The following is a 6,355-nucleotide window of genomic DNA, read 5'->3' as shown; positions in this document are numbered from 1 at the left end:
ATTGCAAAACAGACCAACAGCTGACCTTCAAGCTTCTGAAATTTCAGCTTCTTTCTTTCAAGTCACCACAGAGAGCCTTTTAGTTTCTCTTATTCCAAGAGAAATATTAGACAGCCAGTCCTCTCCTCTTGCATGAACCACACAAGGGCTTTGATCAGCTGAACTAAGCACTCACAACTGTAGAACTGATCTGTGTCTCTCTCTCTCTCTCTCTCTCTCTCTCTCTCTCTCTCTCTCTCTCTCTCTCTCTCTCTCTCTCTCTCTGTACATCGTAGATACCCAGGGAGCAGCACTTTTTGGAAGAAACTGGCTACTACATATTCCCCTAGACTGGCTGGAAATTGATTCAATACTCAAGCTGAGTGGGGGGGGGGGGGGGGGGGGGCGCAGAGATGGTTGCGGAGCCTTGGAGTCCAGTGAGTAGTCCAGTAACTAAGACACGCAGCCAGGAGTGCAACGAAGATGGGCAGTCGCCGCCAACACGACTGCCAACCCGATTATCTACGGGTCCTGAGCAAAAACCGGCAGAGCAAACCTGGCCGAGGTGGTCCAAAAGAGAAAGAAGACCACCTGACTGCTTTAAGGACTATGTGCCCTTATTATTATTCCCTTTTATAATTATAATTACTCATGAGATGTATTCTAATTCTTACTTGTAGTCTTGGGCCCAATGTAATCTTATTAGTTCGAAGGGGCCCAGTCAGTATTTAGCGAACGGGGGGAAGGGTGTTGGTATAAGCCTGACCTCTGCTGGACTTCATGACACCCACATCATGATATTACCCTTCCATAAATATAACCCTATGTCTCAGTAGCCATGTTAGTCTAATAGAAGTAAAGGATGAGAAACCATCACGTCTCCGAGTCTTAATTGTGTGAGTGCATACATAACAGTAGGTCTCCCTCTTTTTTCAAACCAAGTTTCTAACGTGCATTGAAAACCATGGTTCTCTCAAACTTTTGATCCTGTCTTTTAACCTATCAGGAACATAAAGATTTTGTACCCTCAGAATCTCACCTTCAAAATACCTCCATTTCTCTACTATATCCTGCCCATAAAACAAATGGTCCCAATCCACTCCTTGTAAATCCTTTTGCATCTCCTCAAATCTAGCTTTTCCTCAATCGAAAATCTCAACCCTAGGCCCTGGCCTATCCCTTTCCATAATTACATTGAAGCTAATGGCACTATGATCACTGGACCCGGAGTGCTCCCCAATATCATCTGATCTATCTCATTCCCCAACAGTAGATCCAACACTGCTCCTTCTTCAGTTGGTACCTCTACTTACTGCTGTAGAAACTATCCTGCACACATTTCCAAATTCTAATCCATCCAGCCCTTTCACAGAATGGGTTTCCCAATTGATATTTGGAAAATTAAAATCTCCCACAATCACAACCCTGTGCTTATTACAAATATCTGTTATCTCCCTACAAATTTGCTTCTTTATTTCTCATTCCCCATTAGGTGGTCTATAATATTATAACTTAAAGGTGTAATTTTAATTTTGCTAGTTCAGAATCAAGATTTATTGCCATGAACAAGTCATGAAATTCAGTCTTTTTGCAGCAGCGTCGTAGAGCAAATATTCATATTATAACCATCTTATGACATTAGTATAAAAATAAAATAATAATAACAATAATAGAGCATGAAAAATAGGGCAATGTCTTTGGTTCATTGATTATTCAGGAATCTGATGGCAGCGGGAAGAAGAAGCTGTCCTTGTGCCGCTGAGTGCTCGTCCTTAGCCTCCTGTACCTTTTCCCCAATGGTCACATGGCCTGGGTGGTGGGGGTCTTTGAGGATAGAAGCTGCTTTTTTCAGACACCGCCTCATGTAGATGTTCTCGATGGAGTGAAGTCTGGTGCCTGTGATGTCGCAGGCTGAGCTAACAACCCTTTGGAGTTTATTCTTGTCCTGAGAGTTGGTGCCTCCATACCAGACAGTGATACAACCAACTAGAATGCTCTCCACAGTACACCTGTAGAAGTTTACGAGAGTCTTCGGTGACATATCAAACCTCCTCAGACCCCTCTCAAAGTATAGACGCTGGTAAACCTTCTTTGTGATTGCATCAATGTGGAAGATCCTTGGAGATGTTGACACCCAGGAATTTGAAGTTCTTGACCCTCTCCACTACTGAGCCCTTGATGAGGACTGGGTCATGTTCCCCTGACTTCTTCCTGAAGTTCACAATCATCTCCTTGGTTTTGCAGACATTGAGCACAAAGTGGTTGTTGTCACACCATTCAACGAGCTGTAGTGTTTATCTCACAACTACTGCCATTACATTCAGTGATATATGGGAATTACAATTTACAAGTAACATTAGAACAAAAAACATTACTAGGATTCTATGTGGTCTGGTATGGATGGAGGTTTATGGGGGGTATGGGGTGGTTTGACACCATGAGTTACCACATTGGGTGACATCAACCCTAGTGACACCACTGTACCTATCCTTGTCCATTTATTATCTCCTTTCCTCTCTTAGGATATTATAACCATATAACAATTTACAGTACGGAAACAGGCCATTTCGCCCCTTCTAGTCTGCACCGATTTGTTGTGAGTCATGTATACTATAGTAGCTGGTGTATCCTACGTACTTGTTTGGCTGCATCAAGTTAGAATTTTAAATTAAATTATACATTAAATGTATGAATGTGACAACTTTAAGGATTAGAAATAAATTCCGTGTTTATTCCATTCTTGCCCCAACTGGATGTCATTTGATGCTCTGGAGTTGCCAACAAAATTTCAACATCTTTAAATGCCATCCATCCTTAGACAACATTTGCACAGCATCTGCACTGAGGGCATGACCAGACCTGCTTGGACTATCTAAAACAGCTTGGTTTAAGGCCAATATACTAATAGATTTAAAATATGACAGAAAATCATAAAAATAGGTTATATCTACAAAAAGGAACACAATAGGAATGTTTAAGGTGATTTTCATGATCAGCAGACCAAATTCCATAAAATACACCCAAAAGTGTTCAGAAAGCAAATTCTTGGTTGTGCAGTGTAATTTACTAACCAACCTTTTGGAAATTTCAGTTCATCAAGTGATGTTTACCATGCTCTCTTCCAAAGCACTGATGCCCTAGTTCTTCCACCTGGGCTTATCTTGGCTCTTCTGGTTCATTAACCAACAAAAGGGGAGGCCTTAATGGATCTCGTACTGGCTAATGAATTTGGTCAGGTGATAGACCTTTCAGTGCAGGAGCAATTCAGGGACAGTGACCACAACTCCCTGACCTTTAGTTAATACAAGCCCCACATTGTCCATAGGAGGCAAAGATATATAACAATATTTTAGGCCTGAGCCCTTTGTCAAGGTATGAGCAGAAAGCAGACAGGCACCTGAATGAAAAGGCGGTGGGAGGAGGGAAGAAAGGTCAGGGTGAGGAGCACAGACTAACAGCCAAGAGGCCAAAGGTTTTAGTAAGGCTCTGACAAGGTCCTCCATGGTAGACTCATTCAGAAAGTCATGAGGCACGGGATCCATGGAACCTGGGGTGTGTGGATTCAGAATTGGCTTGCCTATAGAAAGCAGAGGATAGAAGTAGATGCAGTGTATTCTGCCTGGAGTCCACTGACTAGTGGAATTCCACAGGGATCTGTTCTGGGACCCCTGCTCTTATCAATGACCTGAATGAAGAAGTGGAAGGATGGGTCAGTACGTTTGCAGATGGCACAAAGATTTGAGGGGTTGTGAATAGTGCAGAAGGTTGTTGTAGGTTACAACAGGATATAGACAGGATGCAAAGTTTGGCAGAGAAATAGCAGATGGAGTTCAATCCAGATATATGTACTTTGGAAGGTTGAACTTGAAAATGGGGTACATGGTTAATGGTTGGACTCTTAATAGTGTGGAAGAGCAGAGGAATCTTGGGGTCCAAATCTGTAGACCTCCCACCATTGTTGCACAAGTTGCTAGGATAGTTAAGAAGGCTTATAGTATGCTATCCTTCATTAGTTGGGGAAATGAATTCAAGAGCCGTGAAGTAATGTTTCAGCTCTATAAAACTGGTTAAACCCACTGGGAATATTATGTTTATTTTTGGTCACCTCATAACAGGAAGGATGTGGAAGCTTTGGCAAGGGAGCTGATGAGATTTACCAGGATGTTGCTTGGATTGGAAAATTTGTCTTATGAGGCAAAGGTAACAGAGCTAGGTCTTTTCTCTTTGGAGTGAAGAGGGATGAGAGGTGACTTAATAGAGGTCGACAAGATAATAAGAGGCACGGATAGAATGGGCAGATAGTACCTTTTTCCAGGGAGAAAGTAGCAAATACCAGAGGACATCTGTGTAAAGTGAGGGGAGAAGAGTTTAAGGGAGACATTGGGGGTGTTTTTACACCCAAAGTATAGTGGGTGCCTAGAATGCACTACCTGGAGTGGTGGTGGAGGCTGCTACACTGGGGAAAAATAGAGGGTTATGGGTGTGAGGGATGGAAGGTTTCGTTTGTTGAGTAGGTTTATATAGGTCGACACAACTTTGTGGGCTGAAAGGCCTGTACTGTGCTGTAATGTTCTATGTTTAATGCGCTCTACATTCTTTTGTTCTGAACAATGCTCAGATATTGTGGGAAAACTGCATCTGGAGTTTATTCTTGTCCTGAGAGTTGGTGCCTCCATACCAGACAGTGATACAACCAACTAGAATACTCTCCACAGTACACCTGTAGAAGTTTACGAGAGTCTTCGGTGACATATCAAACCTCCTCAGACCCCTCTCAAAGTATAGACGCTGGTAAACCTTCTTTGTGATTGCATCTATGTGGAAGATCCTTGGAGATGTTGACACCCAGGAATTTGAAGTTCTTGACCCTCTCCACTACTGAGCCCTTGATGAGGACTGGGTCATGTTCCCCTGACTTCTTCCTGAAGTTCACAATCATCTCCTTGGTTTTGCAGACATTGAGCACAAAGTGGTTGTTGTCACACCATTCAACGAGCTGTAGTGTTTATCTCACATCTGGAAGGAAAATTGAAAGGTATGAGTAAATCCTGGACTGCACCTGTTTTCAAGTTAAATTTCCTTTCACTGTTGTGTAATACACAAAAGGAAACTGTCATATATTTAATCTAAAAATACTGCTCTTGCTTGCACCAAAACATGCTGGCACCCTGCAGCAAAATGACTTTGGGTGAGGCCTTGCCATTTTGTTCAATCAAGAGTTTTGTTTCTTTGCATCCAGTGTTTTATTTGATTTTAAATGCTTTTTAACTTCCACTAATTTCTTCCTTCCAATTTCATTCTGCATTTTTCCTTTGAAGCATTTCCTCTGGCCTGAAACATTTGTTTTTGAATTTCCATTCTTTCCCTCAATGAACTGGAGACACAACTTCAACTATCCTATTTTTTCCCTATATTATCTCATGTTTCTACCCCTATTTATACTAAAATCTCCCTTGATGATAGGATGCAACAATTTTTACAAACCTGGGACATTTGATGTTTAGTTGAATTTGGAGGTTACAAATCAAATAGGCACATGCACAGTCCAGGGACGTACGAGCAATTCTGAGTGGGTGTGTGGGGAGAATTTTTTGACCCAGGGAAGGTCCTATTACTAACAATGCCTCAGAGATAATTTTGGAAAGTTAACAACTTTGACGTTTGTCACTGTTATGAAGCCCAAGTCACCGTGAGGTTTCGCTTTATCAACAAGCACCCATAAAACTGCACAAAAATCAAACTGCTGCTGCAAAGAGGCTCCTGAATGGGGTGCTTGAAGAGGTCCTTGTGGGAGATGTGCACAGAAGCAGAGGCTGGAATATTCTGAGGAGGAAAAGATCTTTCCAAAAATATAATTCAATAAAAGTTCTGGCATATTTTAAGCACCGTGTAAATTGGCAGAGAAGGCCTGTACATGTTCCATCATAAGAAATTAGTGCCCTTTGCAGCACATTGCAAGACTATGCTTTTCACCTGTACCCAAAGAGTAGGCAGAGTCTCCAGCCACATCCTCCACCCAACTTAGGATCCCATTCAAGATTACAGTCGAGGACACCAAAGCAAACAGTGCTACCTGCGTAATTTATGCCAAGTAAAAAGTGCTAAAATTGTTCTCCACCTATCTGCCCCCCCCCCACCTCCCCCTGCTCCGCAACAGCCTCTAAAAGTAAATCATTCTAATTCCGTCACTGTAAGTCAAATATTAATTAGGTTTAACATGACTTATTAACCCCCAGTTAGATTTTTTACCCATTTTACTCCAAAAAACTTTGAAATGATTTACATTAACGTCTTCATTGAATGGGAACTTGAAATTCAATTACGTAGAGCTGATTGATCAAGATCTTTTTATATTAATCTTGCTCGGAATTTGGGC

This window comes from Narcine bancroftii, chromosome 5 (genome assembly GCF_036971445.1).
Source record: "Narcine bancroftii isolate sNarBan1 chromosome 5, sNarBan1.hap1, whole genome shotgun sequence".
Classification (NCBI taxonomy): Eukaryota; Metazoa; Chordata; class Chondrichthyes; order Torpediniformes; family Narcinidae; genus Narcine; species Narcine bancroftii.
The sequence above is the reverse complement of the archived record's forward strand: the minus strand, read 5'-3'. Positions refer to the sequence as shown.